Source organism: Symphalangus syndactylus, chromosome 1, assembly GCF_028878055.3.
Source record: "Symphalangus syndactylus isolate Jambi chromosome 1, NHGRI_mSymSyn1-v2.1_pri, whole genome shotgun sequence".
In the NCBI taxonomy this organism is placed as follows: Eukaryota; Metazoa; Chordata; class Mammalia; order Primates; family Hylobatidae; genus Symphalangus; species Symphalangus syndactylus.
In genome coordinates this window covers 30,622,779-30,641,787 of record NC_072423.2, presented here as the reverse complement: position 1 = coordinate 30,641,787, position 19,009 = coordinate 30,622,779, and the positions used below count along the sequence as shown (strand labels likewise).

The 19,009-nt window shown below is 39.4% G+C and overlaps 1 long non-coding RNA gene across 1 annotated transcript in view; it reads right to left on the bottom strand.

The window, feature by feature from the left end:
- The window catches only part of LOC129489551 (uncharacterized), a 32,744-nt gene extending 14,897 nt beyond the window's left edge, over window positions 1–17,847 (bottom strand). Inside the window, exon 1 of the long non-coding RNA XR_008660032.2 lies at window positions 17,810–17,847. This is a non-coding gene — a long non-coding RNA (uncharacterized lncRNA). The remainder of the gene's footprint in view (window positions 1–17,809) is intronic.
- Between the last annotated feature and the right edge of the window lie 1,162 nt (window positions 17,848–19,009).

The window sequence follows — 19,009 nt, the reverse complement described above, 5'->3', positions numbered from 1 at the left end:
GGAAAGAGTCAGTGAAGTTTCTAACCAAGACCTATTGTGGCTTCAAGACTTTACAGATACCATGCTGTTTCTTTTTTAGGATATATACCTTTGATCTATTCCAAAGTGGGTTGAAAAAAAATTCCTTAGGCTTTGTCGCCTTTTTGGGAGCACTTCAGTGTGCTCTCTCTGTTTTGAATGAAGCTTCGATGTGGAACTAGATAATGATGACTATTTCTATTTTCTATGACACCTGTGTAAAAATCAGCACAGGCAAACAATATGATAATGTTCCAATTTCTCCTCTAATATGCCTGCCTATATATATATTTTTTTTTTTTTTGAAAGAAAAACTGGGATGTTAAATGTGAGTGAAATAGCTCTGGCTAGAATTCTGACTAGTATGAATTCCAGTCTGCCGTTTGTCTTGTGGCTAATTCAAGATTCAGAATTGGTCATTAATAATATTTGAAAAGTAGAGGCTTGACGCTGATAATATTTGAAAATTATTGGGTGTTTAATAGACACAGAGCAACAAATACTTAATTTTCAGGTTGCTAGTGAACATGCTTGAGGTTTAGCTCTTTATTTTCAGACTTTGCTTGTCTTCCCTATCACCTGATCCTTTTGTACATTTTGTAAATTAGAAAGGTGCCACCCTTTTGTGCATCTCTAAGGGTGATATGAAAATTGGTTTACCTTTCTTTAGTGGACACTACTAATTAAGTGGTAAGGGACCTATAGGTAGGCTAGATGGTGAGGCAAAGCTGCTCTGGGATGAGGCCACTAGCTCTGGGGTCAGAGGCCCAAGACCTTGGCTCTGCCACTTACTAGCTACGTAAACTTGAGCAAGTCACAATCTCCTAGAGCAGTGCTATCCAACAGAGCTTTCTGCTGTAATGGAAATGCTCTATATCTGTGCTATGCAATACGTTAACCATGTCACCCATGTGGCTACTGAGTACTTGAAATATAGCTAGTGTAATAGAGAAGCAGAATTCAAACTTTTATTTAATCTTAGTAATTTAAATTTAAATAGCCTCATATGGCTAATAGCTAACTTACTAGAGAGTGTAGTCTTGGAGCACCAGTCACCATGCTCATGAATTACTGATAAAAATGATTTCTTGCAATATTTCAGAGTATAGCTGTGGGCGTAAATAAGATCATATACGTAATGTGATTTGTGAACTCTAAGGCTTTCCTCAAATATAAGTCATTAACATAATATTAATGATAATAATGATATCAGTAATGGTCACTAGTTGTACATAGGGCACAAAATAGAAAATCTCAAGTTACCAAGCTTGAACTTTAGAACTGGCTTCTGCTTTTCTCCTTTCCATAGTTGTGTTGATCTGTGATCCACACTTCCTAGGGGCAGATGGCAGTCATTGCAAGCTTAATTATACGTACTGTGGGGGGACCAAAGTAGATAAAAAGGCAGGGAGTCCAGAGAATTAGATTCTAATTGTAACTCTGCCATTGACTAAGTGTGTGATCTTGGTTTCCGCTAAAGCTCCAGGAGCCAGTTTTCTATAAGCTTTGACCAGGAAAGTTCTCCTAGTGGTTCACAGGCTCATAAAATGTTACCAAAAAAGGGGTCCCAGAGGTTACCTTAACTAGTCCTTTTCTTTTTCTAGGCAATAACGGTGAAGGCTCCAGATAGTAAATGACTTGCCCAAGATCATTCGACTAGGTGGTGGGAGACTCAGGCCTGTGATGCAGGTCTCTGTCTCCTTGCAACTGTACTCCACCCTGTCACTGTCTGCTATCAAGGTGGCGGGGTGGGGGGGTGTGAGAGGGGAGAGCCACTGTTTAATGCCATTGAAGATAGATAGTCAATTGGTTATCACATATCCCCACTGGACTTAATCACAATTCTATAAGAGCTGTGTAAACCCTACTGTAATTAGCTTAGCACCATGAGGTAGATTCGTTCATGGAGCACACATTCCATTAACTAGCTGTGCAACTCTGCTTCCACATTTGTAAAAGAACGGGGCCGGAAGAGTCAATCTCCAAGGTCCTATCTGGCTCTGAAACTCTGTAGTTCTAAAACTCATGCACTGAATTTTTTAAAATTGTAAATGAATTTTTGGTTTATTTATGACAGTAATTCCTACGAATATCTGAAGAGCAAAGATACATACATGTGTGAGTCATATTATTCTGTCTGCAGATATTATTTGGTGAACATATGGATCTGCAGACTTCTTGTGAAAACTCCATAGTTTTGGAAGGGCCTGGAATCTCCAGGTTCACATTGCTGGTCTAGAGAGGCATTGTTCTCTGGGGTCTAACATGGAATCAACCAAGGTTTTATTTTTTGGAGTATCTGACATGTTTCTGTCCTTTCCCACTCCCCACCCCAGCTGGTTGTTAGAGCTCCCAATCATGATTTTACATTTTTAATTCAAAAATTTTGAATATATACTACATGCACAATACAATATTTAGAGTTGCATAAAAGAGAACATGATAAAAAGATACTCTTCCCCCAGGTACCACTTTTAACAGTGGGACCACCAACCATCACATTTGCCCTGTACTGAGGGGTCTTCTGGGAAATGGGAGGTTCAGTGCTAAAACTGAGAAAAATCTCAAGTAAACCAGAACAAATGTGTCACCTTGCCAGGTTTCCTGATGCACTCAGTTCCTGATTGATGACCCAGCACCAATCTTAGCAGTTGCCCCGACATGGAATTTCAATGGGCACGAAGCAGCCAGTGTTCAACATTTTTCTCAATGACATCTGAAATAAATAAAACTCACCGCTCCAAAGGAAAGCATCTCAAAGCCTTTGAATATTTCATATTCTATAGGTTTTGGAGGAAAGGGGATAGGTGTTAAAAACCAGACCAACTTATTCAAAATAAATAGAATCAATACGGCAACTACAATTGTGCAACTAGTGATCTCTTAAGAGTTGAGAAGATTTTATGCATTAGAATACATTATTACTTGATGAAACCAGCCTCCTAAAGAAAAATCACATGACTCATTTAAAACTCATTTGTCGAAAGGCTTGAAAATGGACTAAAATTGACTTCTGCTTTCAGAAACACTGAATAATGGAATTAAATAAGGATCTCAAGTTGACAGGGCAAAAAACCAATATAACCTAATTACTCCTTTCCATTTTAAATTTCTATAATTTTAGGTTTGGGAATAATGGTAATGCTTTCCATTTCTGAGGGGTGAGCAGCTCATTCTAGAATGTGAATGATGTACATTCCTTAATATTTTTCCCCAAAATGAAGTTTCTATTTACCTTTTTAAAATTTCATATATAATGTTTTTCAAAATATTCCTCTTTTATTGAAAAGAAAACAAAATTTTGTTTTTCTCTTAAACCATCTTATTTGAATCACCATATATTCATGGAGTAGCTATGATGTTTAAGGGACTATTCAGAGTGCTGTAGGAAATACTAAAAATGATTAAGAGATTCCCTGCCCTCAAGGAGCTTAAATTCAGGTGCAATAAGTACCCAAACAGCTATAGGAGCAGGCAACATAAAATAATTGTCATAAAGAAAGTTTAGTAAGGAAGGGCTAGTATGTCTAATTGATGAGTAGGAACAATTTAAAGATGGAAATAACAATTGAAATGGATCTTAATAATGAGTAGAATTTCGGTGATTCAAAGCATTAAACTTTAGGTTCAGGGGACTGTGTGATAAGTATTGTTGGACTGGAGTGTCTGGTGTATAGGGACGGTCAAAAATAAGTTGGAGCTATTTGAGCAGACCAAGGACAATAGAAAGAGTTAGCGATTAAATTCCTTAGTCAATGGGGAGCAAATGCAGATTTCAGGGCAGAGGCATGATATGCTCAGACCTTCATTTCATGGTTTTTCCTGGGCACTCATTTATAGCATGAATGGGAATGAAAAGAACATAGTAGAGACGGAGACCAGGAGACAAGATGAGAAGTGTCGAGAATCGCTGGGCATGATGGATCATGACTATAATCTCAGCACTTTGGGAGGCCGAGGTGGGCGGATCACTTGAGGTCAGGAGTTCAAGACCAGCCTGGCCAACATGGTGAGACCTCCTCTCTACTAAAACTACAAAATTAGCTGAACATGGTGGTGGGTGCCTGTAATCCCAGTTACTCAGGAAGCTGAGGCAGGAGAATCGCTTGAACCTGGGAGGCACAGGTTGCAGTGAGCTGAGATTGCACCATTGCACTCCAGCCTGGGTGACAAGAGTGAGACTCTGTCTCAAAAACAAAACAAAACAAAACAAAACAAAACAAACAAACAAACAGAAGTGATGAGAGCCTCAACAAAGGTAATAGGAACAAAAGGGGGGGAACACATTTAAGAGGAATGTGGTTAAAAGTATTCATAACTTGGAGTGCCTGAGTAACAGGAAGTCAAAGGTGACTCAGGTTGAACCTTGACAAGCGGGATTTAGGTTGCTGCTAAAAAAGCAGAAATGGGGGAGAAAGATGAAAGGTTAGATCTTCTTGGAAATTATTTCCATTTGTATTACTTGATGTTGATATTTTCCTTCACATTTTTTCTATCTAATGTTATGCCATCTCTAATTTTTAAAAGATTTCCTTTTCTTTTAAATATATTTTCACCCCTTTGAAGCTAGCATTTTATTGTGGACTTTCTTACTGCTCAGTACTGCGTGGACACTTGGTAGTACAAGCTACACAGAGTCTAGATTTACATTGTCCTAGATTATACTAATTGTGAGCTCTTTCAGTCTTTCTTTTACTCCAAGCAAAATATCAAATAGCTTTTCAAAATGTCGATAGGGTAGTTAGGGGAAAAACAGCAATCACAGATTTAAGTATAAAAATTGGCATTATACTCTCAACTTTGTTTAATCAGAAAGAACTGTTATCTAATGGTGCTTTGCACTGGGTTCACGTCACCCTCATTGCCTTAGATTATCTCCTGAGCTATTGATGCTACCAGATCCAACCCTCTAGCACAAGTCAAAATGAGGCTTTCCAAGAGGCTCGGGAATGTAAATGCTTTTATTTTCTCCCTCTCTTAGATTGGTAAATATTCCATCAGCTTGATAGCTAAAGCGTTGTCCCAAATAAAGACAGGGGCTATTCCCTGACTGCAGCTATTATAGCTGAAATCTTCTCAGTCACAATGGTGGCAGGAACCACTAGCTCTCTTCCTGACTTAGTCAAATTAGGTGTTTGTCATTCTTTGCCTGGCTAGCAGGAAATTAAGTTTCAGTGAAGCATTTGGGTCACACCCTTAGTATCTAAGAATGATCTCCTCATAAGTTTACAGTATTCAGTTGCTCTGGGGCATTACCTTTTGATTACTTTTTTCATAGAGCGAACATGTTTAAGTCAGCTTTAATATTTTACACAGCTGTTCCAGTTTCAAGATCAGCATCGTTTTGAGTCACGTGGCAACCCTGGCAAAGTCTCCCGTAATGTCAGAGGAGAATCTGGAAAAAATTGTCTGAATGTTTTCTCAAAAGTAATCAGTTTCATTTCTTCAAGTGGGCATTGTTTTCATTGTAAAATAGTATCCAGCCCTGACAGGCGTTAAGTGGTGGTGGCTGCCTAATCTTAAATGGAAGCAACAAAATGAATCTGCCTCCAAAAGAATGCCTTTCTACCAATGTGTTTTTCTCATTCACTTTTTTCTTTCCTTTCACTGATGACTTTCCAGCTGTTCGTCGGGTCAGGCATAGTTCTTGCCTGTTTTTCTTTGTAGGCTGTTGACTCTCTGGGACTCACATTTTGGTGGCATACTCTTTTTTTTTTTCCCCCTTTGGTATGTTCTCCGACATTTCAACATGCTAAGAAAAGCATTCTACAATTTCCACCTGGGGCAAACTTGGAACATTTCATTCTAAAGTTCTGCTATTTCTAGTTAGTCAAATGATTTTAGAAGAATTTGAATAAGAGTAAAAATCACAGATTGATTGAAGAACCAGCACATCAGTTGATTGCTTCTCTCCATTTATATTTTCCAGCTCACACCTCAATTCCATATGGTTTTCACGGCCATTTAATAAAATTTGAAAAATTGCTCTCTCTCCTCCCCTCTCCCCTAAACAGAAAACTACCCGAAGAGACAAATCAGTAGCCCTATGTACCATTCATCCATTCATTTCATCTTTTGTTGATTTTATAAGAAAGAAGCTATATGAGTGCTTAGCTTTAACTTTATAATTAAAATTCAGAATATGATACAGTTATCTCTGTGTTGTATTAATGCACATATCTGTGGTTTTTCAGGTAATCGATCATTTAAATTTGACAGTTGTGATCAATTCCAAAAATATTTGTACTCTCCATTTCCCTATTTATTTCCCATATTCCTCTGTCCCTGAAAAATAATCTGTTGTTATAAAGGAGAACCCATAGGAGCATTTGGAACCTTCCTACCCTGAGGGTGATTGGGAAGTCTGTACTTTCATTTTTATTTTACTTTTTTATACTTTGCACTTTACAGTGTGATTCAAAGTTGCCGAGTCAAATGTAATCTTTGTGCTTACAAATAAATTCAACAGCTTGCTACTGTTTGTCACAATTTTCATTTGGGCCCTTAGAATCTTGCTTTCTTTTTGTAAAAGCCACATTTTGCATTCATAAACCATTGCATGTTGCTCATTTAACCCTGTTCCCACGCTCCACTCCAAATGCGTTACTGAGTGACCCCGCATGTCAGCACTATAGCATTGTACAGTAAATAGAGTGTTTTGCTTCATAAATCAAGCTTAGAACTTATAGCCAACTTCAGCATAAAAAAGTCACTGAAATAATATGGCCCAGCTGCAGGAGAGAGACATTGTATTCATAAAGCTAGCCTTAAATTACTGACATTTAAATCCAGATTTGACAAAGCTAAGACTATTTTGGAGGATTCTGAGTAATCCTCATGAAATTCCAAATTTTTCTTTTGTTGTTTTGAAGGATATTCGTTTTTGAAAGGAGAGGTTAGATTCCGTCCTCCCCACAATTATCTTTGATGGTATCAGCAAGGCACACTTGGGTGGCCGTTCACATAATTATCCAAGTCACTTTGCAAATCGTTTATTTTTTCTTTGGGAACCTGCTCTCTGGGGCATAGTTCTCTGATACTATTGTGTCAATCAGCAGTGAAATGCAAAGGTGATTTGGAGAAATCAGGTTTGGGTTTCTCCCCCATCTAAATCAAATTGAACACTAACGTCTCACTGAGGATGTCCAAAGATAGAAACTAATTTTATTTTGAGAAGCAATTTTTATTTCTCTGTTGGAAAAAAAAGAAAGTCGAAAAGCCCGGCAATCAGCCAGACTTCCAGCTTTCACTGTTCTCTGTTCATTTTCCTTTATAGGTAGCAGTTTTAGCATTCAAAATTTAAAAATATGCCAGAAGAACACATATTTACAGTGCTCTCTCTGAAAGCATGCTTTGAAAATCACCTATAACGGTAACACCCTGTCACTGGAGAATTGTCAACATACTGGCTAGTTTAGGCCATAATCTCTCTAGCCAATGCAATTTGCTAAAGTAAATTAAAATTATTCTCTTTTTCCATTAAATTTCACTCTCCCTACCTCACCAAAAAATCTGTTTTTAAAGGACAAAACTAAATGCTTATGACAAATGTAATTAAAATAATATAAGAATTAATGAGATATATGAAAAAGTGATGTCTGTATTTTATTTTTCATGCAAGCAGATTGATATGCATTACCCACTTTGTTAAAAACATTTATCTAGTAACTATAACATGAGTTTGACTTGTTTTTTTTTTAATTTAATGTCCTTACTAACAGGTAATTTCTTTGTTCACCCAGGATAGAAGAATGCAACTGAATTATGTTCTTGAATAAATTGCCTTCTGAAATTCAACTACTTCTTTTGGAAAGTAGCAATATCTTCAAATTAACCTCAGTTAACACGAATGGACTAAAAAAATTGTTCAAGAATTTATGTAGTTCAAAAATTGTCAGATTTGTGGAAATGAATAATGTGTTTGGATTTTTGGAAGACCTTTACAAATTTTGAACCTCCTGCAGTTCCATTTGGTGTAAAGAATTATACTGTAAACAAGGGGCTCCATCTGTACTTTTGAAATAACTATTCAGTTTTCCATTTCAGTGCTCAGACAAATTGACACGACAAACTGAAAAGCAGAAGTTAGTGTTCAAAGAAGTTCAAGAGTAAACATTTAGTCAACTCGTCTGCTCAGATTGAGAGAGATTTGGTGCACAGGAATCCACAATTCTGAATGTAGGTTCTGGAATGGCAAGGAAGACTGTCAGGGAGTGGACTTTCCAGTTGCCCCAGGTCACATCTAAAATATGAATCTACCTGCAGGGCCCTCACATTTCTAGGTATTTTATATACATTTTGCTACACTTAGGAATGAGAAGAAATGTTTGTATTAAAACTTTATTTGCTAACTTTAGCTTTTTTTCTGCCCCTCTCACTGCTGACTTCAGGCTACTATTTGGTCTCCATATTTGGCTAAGGGGATAAGAAATCACATTTCTAGGAAGGAGACCAAGGTGATAACAGCTGTCGGGAACTTCTTCCATAGAACCCAGCAAGGGAAGTTATAGAATGCTGTTTGAGTCATTATTTCAATTCAGCTCAACAGGAAATTACAGATCACCAATGCATAAGGTTTTATGCTAGGTGCTCTGTGATCTGCTTATAGCAGGGGCTGTCATGTTTAAACCAAAATTTAGGTAAATATAAATGGAGACGGAGGAGAGCAATAAGTCCAGACTCCCAGAGAACATTTGGTGCATGTCATTCTCCTGATCTCAACATTTTTTTCCCCAAGTGCTTTCTATTCAGTCCTGTTGCTCCAGGATTTGGGGTCCAGTCCCAGTTTCTCTTACCATGCCCAAGAGTCATGCATGCCCCAGTCAGACATGCATTCTCATTGAGTCTGCATGAAGCCTTGCACATCCTCTGTGAGACCACTGTCATGCCTCTTGCTTTTCAGTAATGCACTTTCTTCTCATTTCCCATTCTTTACATGCTCTCTCTTTTTGGGCCTAATATAAAGCTTCCATTCTTGGTGCATTCATGCCTGCAGTACTGCATGGTGTGGCTGTACTCTCCTTCCATATCTTACAGCACCTATGGTCTCTACCATTAATTTGGCATACACCACGCATACCCTGGCATTGTGATCTATCTTGTAATGTGTCTATTTTTCTCTCCAGTGAGATCATGTGTCCTCTGAGAAATCAAAATGTCTTTTTGTTCCCTTTGGCCTGAGTACGTAGTAGGCTTTCAAGGACATTTGGCTGATTTAACGATGAAGCATTGTGTGGGAGTCTGTGAAATTGGATAAGTTAACATGGTACATTCCCATGGCAGTTAATCTGTGCAGATTTGTGTTGGATTAAATTCATCAAACTTAGATAAGACTCTTTCTGCTACTGACTGGTGCAGTATTATTTCTTCCAGATGAAAAGACAACTAAATTTAAACCTCTCTAAAGTGTGGAATGCAATTGAAAGCAACTTAAATTCTGAAAACGTTTTATTTATTACAGGAATACTATTAAATTTCTGAGGTTGTCCCTCTCAGTGGAACATTTAATAATTTCTTTAACAGTTAGATTATCTCCACTCAATGTCCTAAAAGAGATATCAAGGAAACTCTGGATGAGGATAAGGGAGGGGAAGTAGCATTGAATCCATGTTCTTTGGCATTTCATTATCCCTGACAACCCTGCAAGGTGGATGGAATTATCTTCATTGTATGCATGAAAAATAAAAAATTCAGTTGTTAAATTAATTGTCCAAGGTACACAGAGACAATTCAAACCTCTCTGTTTTTTATGTCTCTTGTCTTATACTATCACTGTTGCAATAAGAAAGCCTGCACTGTTTTGATAACTGGGTCAATGTCTCGTCAAAACTCCTCATTTCGTTCCAACAGGAACATTGCCAGCACTTTCCCCCATGTGTGGTGCTGTGGCATTTCTACAAATTTGGGACGTGGGAGTGATTCTGCTGCAAGGCAAATGTGGTTTAGCTCATCATAAGCCCTTTAGGTAGAAGGCTTCAGAGTCTTCCTCAGTTATGTTTTTCCCCTTGACCAAAGCTTGCAGCTCTACGCTGTAATCTGATAGGTTCCTTGGTTCTATGTGAGGGGCCATTAAGTCTGAGGGCATGGAACATCAAGACAAGTATCCTAGAGAGGGTCAGGATGATCACTAATGAAGAGCTTGCAAGTGAAGCTTCAGCAGGCAAAGTTGGACCAGAGAGACCTTTGGTCCATATTTCGCATTGGAACCATCAGTGCTCATCTATCACACCTCTTATGGGTAGCAGTGCTCTTGTAGTTTGGCTGTGGTCATCTTATGGTTTCTGTTTGTTTTGATCATGTTTTGCTTTCATAGGCCTCCCTAGAGTGGACTTGATTCTCCACTTCCCTTTCCTTTCTCTTTTCTCTGATCTGTACAAAGCTACCTTTGTTTATGTTCTAAGTGGCTCTTCATTTTTTCATTTACCAGCTCTGTTGATGCCCTGTCAACTCTGCTAGACTTGCTGTGGTAATCTCACAAGATGGCTGCCACAATTCTTCCTCTCCTTCTATGCATATGACACTTCTCTCCTTACAAATAAGGCCTAGATACCTTCCCCTGAAATCTGGCCTGGCCTTGTGACTTGCTTTAGTCAATAGAATATGAAAGAAGTGGTACTGGACTAGTTCTGATCTCAGCTGTCAAGAGGTCTGGAGGCTTCCACTTTCTTTCTTGGAAGCCAGCTGTATGTAAAAACTCTAACTACCTCGAGACCACCATGTTGTAAAAAGGCCTGGCTAGCCACTTGGAGAGACCTTGTGGGAAGAGAAAGAGAAATAGAAACTCAACTGGCCCCTGTTGTTTCAGCCATCACAGCTGAGGCACCAGATGGCTGAGTGAAGGAGCCATCTTGGATCTCCCAGCAACCATCATGGGGAGCAAAGCAACCACTCAGCTAGGCCTAGAATAGATTACAAAATTGGAGAAATAATTTTTTCGTTGTTTTAAGCCACTGAGTTTTGGAGTGTTTTGTTATGCAGCAGTAAATAATTGAAACAGTTGTTTAAAGCATGCATTTGTAATCCACTGTGATATTCTAGAGCTGTGTGCTACAGTATGGTATTAGCCAAATGTGGTTGCTTAAATTTAAATTAATTAAAATTAAACAAATGTAAAAATGCAGTGTCTCGGTATCTCTAGCCACATATGAGGTGCTTATTAGCCCTTGTTTTGGAAAGCACATATAAAACCTTTCCATCATGAAAGAAAGTTCTGTTGGATCATAGTCATTTTACATTTTCTGGAACTATATGTTACTTATTTACCAAGAAATATCAATCTTAGGAAATTAGTTCAGTGAAGCACAAGGCTTTTGTAAGGAGTAGAGACAGCTCCTCTGGCACAGGTGCACAGGTGCCAGGCTAGGTGTCAAATATCAGGCCAAGACGGTCTACCCTTAGCCTGTAGGCAGTGGGAGCCACTGAAGGTTTTTAAAAGAGGGAGATGACCTCAGCTTCTAAATATGTTCTGTGGGAAGGTGAATCTCGTGCAACATAAATTTACCTGGGTACTACACCAAAAGGGCCTCTGTTAATCCTGTTAGTCATTTGTTTATCCAAACACCACTTATTGTCAACTGTTGTCTATTTCTTCAATTATAATTTTAACTCACCCTCCTGGGGGTAGGGTAGGAATAGAATCAAGCCCATTTTCTGTCAATGGAATAATTTGGCAACTCATTACATCTTGACTTAATAGAATTGGCATAAAACACAACAAAAATCGTAGTGCTGTTTAAAATATTACAGTTTTCCACAACATCACTGATAAAGGTACATTATTTACATCTTCTCTAACTATGCCAATAAAAATACAAATCTCAAAGTTTTTTTGCTGTGGGCTATCTCATTATTGTTTTTAACATGAAGTAAAATAAATGTTCCTTATCTGTGTTGAAACTAAATCACAAACAACCTGGTCAAATATCAACAAAAGAACATAAAATAATTATATTGAATATACATATTATTATAACTAAAAGAAAAGTTGTTTGATTGGTTTTGTAGTAATTCTCTTTTTGTAGAATGTTACATTAATCAGCTTATCTCAATTAAAACCAAATAGATCTCTAATAGCATAAACAGTAGGCCTCCTTCAATATATCTGTTTACTATTTTAAAAATAATAGTGCAACAGGGGGCTGGAACGCTTTTGGCTTCTTCACTTTGAAGGTGCAGATGTAGATCTTGGTATTGGTTCATTCACTGGTGAGTGAGGTGACCATGGACAGGTTCCATCACCTATTAGATATGTCTATAGGAGGACCCCAAGGTCCCTTCAGCACTGCGTTCATCGATTCTACACTTTCTTATAAGCTCTTATAGCTTTAGCTACTGAAAAAAAAGATTCTTTTGACTTAAGATGTTACCAAAGTACAAAAAACACAACAACTCTGCTCTTCCTCCCATTGGGACCTGATTCTTTGCTCCTCAAATTAAAAAAAAAAATATTCAGGACTGAGTATGAAGACCTACTTGTTCCTAAAGTTTACCCCACCATGGTTAGTTCAGGAATGGTTAAAAGGAAAGAAAAAATAGAACATTTCTGTCTCAAAAAATATTTTTCTCTCTCTGACTCCCTGCCGTGCTCTCATTTTAATGTGTTGGAGGCTAGGTCATTTTCGTTTTTTCCCCCAGATCTTCATGATTGCAGCTACCATATTTATGTAGAGTATCTGCAGAGAATTCTCTCCCACACAGCTAAGAAGAATTTTTGTTCTCAAAGCCATTTGTTGATGTAACCATATGGATACTTCTCCCTCCTGTTATTCTGGTCTTGGGACTTTTTCTTATTTGCATTCATCCTTGCTGCCTTCATTCCGTCCATACACTCATTCATTAGTCCATAAGACACACATGAATTATAGACCTATCCTCATGACACTTCTGTAGGGCTATGAGAAATGAAAGATCACCCAGAAGTATCCTCTCCTGAATAGGGCAGTAAGGTATCTGGGAAGTTTTCCAAGTTTTAACTTTGGAGGTGTAGATGCAGATCCTGGTGTTGGCTTGTCCAGCATAAGTTTTGTGTCTTTGGACAGGTTACATCTCCTGTAAGACATGTGAAAGCTGTTGGCAGAAGAGTGGAGATTTTCTTGCCCTAGAAGGAGAGGAGCCCAAGAACAGCCCACAAGGGGCTCTCCCTCAGCTCAATGCACTGATTTTGGGTGAGTGTGGGAGTGACAAGGGGCAAATTAGTTCCCTGCCTGAACCCTCTTTACTCATTGTACCTTGTCCTTATTTCCATAGGCACCAGGATTCTTTTTGTATTTCTGCCACGTTCCTTTTATCTTGCTTCATCTGTGGCTACTAGAAAAACAGGCATCCTTCATTGCTTTCAGACATATATCATCTATATGTGTATCTATCAGCTATATGCATAATGCATCATGTAAAAAATAACTATGTTGAAAGTAGGACGCAATAGATCTACAGAACTGAGTAAATCTCATACATTAGAATATTTTCTTTGCAGTGACTTATAAATCACAATGATCTCAAATATTCAGTGGAAATATCAACAAGTCTGATAGAGCTATTTGAACACGGAAGTCAAATTAAATATTCTAATTGTTAATTGGTAATATTTGCTGGGCACTTGCTACATGCCAGATATAATGCTAACAGCATGATAGGCATTATCTTATTTAATCCTCTTGACAAGCCTAGGAGGTAGGTATCATTATCATCCACGTTTCAAACAGAGAAATTGCTATTCAGTAACATAACCAAGTTCTTATTGCTAAAAGCAGGCTGAGCCAAGAGTGAAACCCAGTCAGGGTGGGTCCACAGTTTCTCTCTTAGCCATCTTGTTTCTTTGATCCATTAAAAGCAAGCAATCAAGCAAACAAACAAAAAGCTTCTCTGTCATCTCCTGCTCTCCACCCCTAAGAGGCAACATTAAGACTCAGGTTTATTGAGAACCATGCATATGCCCAAAAGATCCATCATGATTGTCAGCACAGAATGCTTTCATTCTGACTAGATGCTCATAGAACAAGTCCTTGGAGGGCCATATGAGACCTTGATTCTGGTGTAAGCTCAACCACTGACCAGCTTCGTGACCATCTCTGACTGAATGAGCCAAATGACTGCTTTTGTTTCCTCTCTTTATGTTTCATAGGACTTTTTTCCTTCACATTTTTCAGCTTGCTGTCTTGAAAAGTTGTGACTTGATATATGCAGCCTCCTCTTTCTCATAGATTCTCTCTGTCTAGCCAGACTCTAAGCTCCTGCAGGCAGGAACTGTCTCTTGTGAAATCTGCACCAGCACCTAGTGTTGGAGAGCTGGAGTGAACTAAACTGTTTCGAGATAGTTAATATCTTTTATTTTCTCCATCAATACTTGTCATGAGCATACCTCCCTCTCAGATGAAGAAAGAATTTTGGAGATAAACAATAATTAGTAGATCCCCATCAAGAGTTAGCAGAGGAAATCCAAACAGTAAACAAACAAAACAGCAAAAGTAATTAAGAGTTGTCAGGCAAGTATCAGGAAGAGGTTGCAGGCCCTGCTGGATGGACAAAGCTGGTCAGAGGCTGGAAGGAGCTCACAGCTTAGGGAGATGGAGTGTATGAGTGGGGAAGGAGAAGTGTCACCCTAGAAATGGGCACATGAGGACAGATGTTGGTGCTTTCATTTGAAAACATTTATTTATCACACCTTATATGTCACTAATATGGTTTGGCTGCATCCCATCCCCCAACCAAAATCTCATCTTGAATTCCCATGTGTGTGGGAGGGACCCAGTGGGAGGTAATTGAATCATGGGGGCAGGTCTTTCTCATGCTGTTCTCATGATAGTGAATAAGTCTTACAACATCTGATGATTTTAAAAACAGGAGTTCCCCTGCACAAGCTCTCTCTCTCTGCCTGCTGCAATCCATGTAAGATGTGACTTGCTCCTCCTTGCCTTCTGCCATGATTGTGAGGCCTCCTCAGCCATGTGGAACTGTAAGTCTGTTAAACCTGTTTCTTTTGTAAATTGCTCAGTCTCATGGTAATTCTTTTGTAAATTGCCCAGTCTTTATAAACAACGTGAAAACGGATTAATACAGTCATGTACTGAGCTACAAGGATAAATAAGACACAGCCTGGTTTTCTGAGGGCTTACATCTGGTAGGGAAGAGAGAGATGTAAGTAAATAAAATCAATCAATCAGTAAGATCAATAAAATAAAGAGGGTACAGATTAACCTGGAGACACAAATGAGTGATCTGCTTCATGGTAGAGGTCATGCCCAAAAAGCCTTATGCAAACAGAGGCCTGAGGTTTTCACCTGGGTAAGAACAGGAGGGCATTCCAGTACCACATGAACCTAGGAAGCTGGCTGGCACAGATACTTGGCTGCAGGGACTTGCAGAGTTGGTTTCAGCTAGAGTACCATATGCTGTTAGTGGAGATCACAAAGATTGGGATGGGGGTATTTATGGGTTCCATATGTCGGTCCATAGGTCAAGAAGAGCAGACAGAAAAGAAGGAATTTGGCAAAATTATACAGATACTCTTTCATTGCGTCAAAACTTGTCGCTTCTTTTTTTCCTTAATTTCAGTAACAACAAGCATTTATGGGGCATTTCCTGTATGTTGCATACTGTGCTTAGCTCTGCACATGCAGTAAGGGTTGTTTTGCAACCTACTCTATAGTTGGAAGCTGGGGAGGATTCAAGGAAGGTGACACTACCTTGTAAACCAAAGGACCTGAAAATCTGTATGCAAAGACAAGAGCACATGCAAGAAATAACTAGACAATGCTATAAGAAACTATAGGGTTAACTGCTGCTGTATTCTGAAAGTAGCAAGGTGAGTAGGGGTACTTTGCCTCTGCAAAGGGACATCTTTGCAACTTAACATAGTTTTCATCTGTAAACACTGGGTTGCTCTATGGGACCTGAAGCAACATGGAGATTTGCTTAATGAACATACTGCAGACACAAGAGCTAAATGGTATTTATTAGGGTTACTCGTCCCTCCTATATAAGTAAGTAAACACGTGCTGATGCCAGAGGGTTCAAGGATGAATGAAGTCTAGAAACTGATAGGACATAAATAGTTAACAGTAAAACCTTGGGCCCTCTCTGAACCTTTCAAGGCAGCCAGTAAATTGAAAGCAGCAGCAAGAAAACAGAGCCACTTCTGCACACCCATGGAAACAGTCAAGCTGCCACAATTTGCACAAGGTGCAAGTAACAGATCAGCCTTCCGGAGGACCCGGTACACGCTGCACATTGCGGCGGTCTCACCTCAGTCACAGAGCCTCTGCCTCACAGCTGGGCTGAAGGAATTAGCTTGCGCACCAGAATATTAATGTCAGCATCTTTTATCACATGGGTTGGAGATTTGCAACCATTTGAAAAAACCACCAGCTCTGCTTGTGATTATCTGTGATTTAGAGAAAGGGGCAAAGTTATCATTTAAAAAAAAGTCTGTCATCAAATGTGTTGATGGCAGCCTCTGTATGAGAAAATGTCACTAAAAGCACTTGGAATGCTTTCTTACTTATAAGCTATCATAACAATGTAAAATTAAACAAACCAAAAACTAAAAACCACCCAAAATTCTAGAAGGTGCTTTAAAAAGAGAATGAAAGGGATGCTTCACCACTTCTACCCACCCCCCACAAATCCAACTGGCTATGAATTGGATATCAATGTAGATTAGACAGAGACACATCATAAAATATTTTTGGATTGTGTGCTGCTATTTGGTATATGTTGCCTATCTTGTTAGGATTGGGTAACAGTCCAAACAGGAAGACTCAGGGAAAGGTGGGGAGTAATGGTATAGGGTTAAACTGGGGGTAAATTAGGACTCAGGACTCACTTCCCGCCTTGCTTCCCACCATGGTCAGGACTCAGGGCAGCAGAAACCAACAAAGTCCAACAGAGAGAAGCCAACTTTGAAACTGGACAAGGTCTTCTTCAGGCATGAAATATCTCCTACATTTAAGACATAGATAATTAAGAATCCAGCCTCAGGTCTCTCAAGTTCTTACTTTTCTGTCACCAAATCCCAAAGTCAAAGCAATTTCTCCCTATACTTCACAGATGCTGTCCAAGGTTGCATCAAGGTCAACAAGAAACATGCTCTCTGTCTTCTGGCAGTGACCATTGTGAGAAAGCAGGATGTTCTCATCATACACTCAGTGATGGTAAAAGTCTGTGCCAATAAAACCTATTACAACACAACTATCATGGAATATTTTTTTTTTTTTTGAGGCGGAGTCTCGCTCTGTTGCCAGGCTGTAGTGTAGTGGCACAATCTCGGCTCACTGCAGCCTCTGCCTCCCGGGCTGAAACGATTCTCCCGCCTCAGCCTCCTGAGTAGCTGGGACTACAGGCCTGTGCCACCACACCCCGCTAATTTTTGTATTTTTCATAGAGACGGGGTTTCACCATGTTGGCCAGGATGGTCTCAATCTCTTGATCTTGTGATCCGCCTACCTTGGCCTCCCAAAGTGCTGGGATTACAGGCACGAGCCACCACGCCCAGCCTGCAATTTCCTTTAAAAAAAAGACTTGAAAATAAAATTCCACTACAATTTGTCTCACATGAATAATTTTTGTCTTAAGATCTTAACCTAGATAAATCATTTCCTTAAATACTTCATAAAGTGAGATATTTAGTGCCTATCATGGTATATGTCTTAATTGAATCCCTCTCCAACTGCCTTTGGCCTCTTTAGGGATCTCTGGTCTCTCGTTACTCATGTTTTTTTAATATACTAATAACCGAAGCTATGTTCTGCCTTACCTCACCTGACACTGGAGAATGCCTGCATCAGCACATACTCACTTTTTGCCCATCCACAAAAGACAGCAGCTCTGTACACTGCAATTCCCTGTGATGTGCTCAAATTATAGGCTGTGACACTTTAAGAGGCCTAATCAACCCTAGTCTCATAATGACACACCATTGTGTGTTGGCATTGTGGTTGAGAACTCTTCCCTGCCTGATCTTCCACCATGTCCCTCAATATTCATTAGCCAAATGTAAACTGAGTGTCTATTGTACACTCAATGGCAGGCACTAGATGATATTCATCTCCATGCTGGTAACATGGTAACATGGAGTCAAATAATATCTAGTGCCCACCATCAGAGAGTGTTAGGTAAAGACAGGCACAGAAACAGTTGATCTTAGTGTCATGGTAGTGACATGTACAAATGTTATACAGTGTATGCTGTAATGCCTGGTTGAAAAGCTTCTCTGTAGAGATAATGGGACTCTGCTGATCTGGCTGTCGAAATGTTCCTGGATCCTTTTGCTCTTCCTCATCCTTCCCTTTCACCTTGTATAGCCCAGTCCCAAAATTTACTGAGTCAAATTGTTTTCTGTCTTTAAACTCCAAATTCCACCCATTGCTCTGGATAGTTGACACATCTTGTACTTTGCTAAACAATTCCAAGACTCCCTACCAAGATCCCGTGCCTTTCCTTCTCTCTATACCCAATAATCTCTTGGACTTCAGCTATCTTCATATCCTTCATGCCTCCATGGTAGGACATCTGCTCTTTCCAAGGCTAATTCCTACTGATTTCATTGAGTTCTGCCTCCATCTCTAAAAGCTCACTGTTCAACTAACTCCCATCTCTCCAGTGTTGTCAATCAGTCTCTCTCTGTCACGTATGCGGAGGGTTTTTTAAAACAATGATTTAGATTTTTTCTTCCCATCTTACTATGGCAGGTGCATATTATGCCTCTTAAAGTCTCCCAATGTTGTGCCCATACATGCATTTTCTTTTTTTTTTGAGACAGAGTCGCGCTCTGTCGCCCAGGCTGGAGTGCAGTGGCGTGATCTCGGCTCACCGCAAGCTCCACTTCCCGGGTTCACGCCATTCTCCTGCCTCAGCCTCCTGAGTAGCTGGGACTACAGACACTCGCCACCATGCCCGGCTAATTTTTTTGCATTTTTTAGTAGAGACGGGGTTTCACCGTGGTCTCGATCTCCTGACCTCGTGATCCACCCGCCTCGGCCTCCCAAAGTGCTGGGAT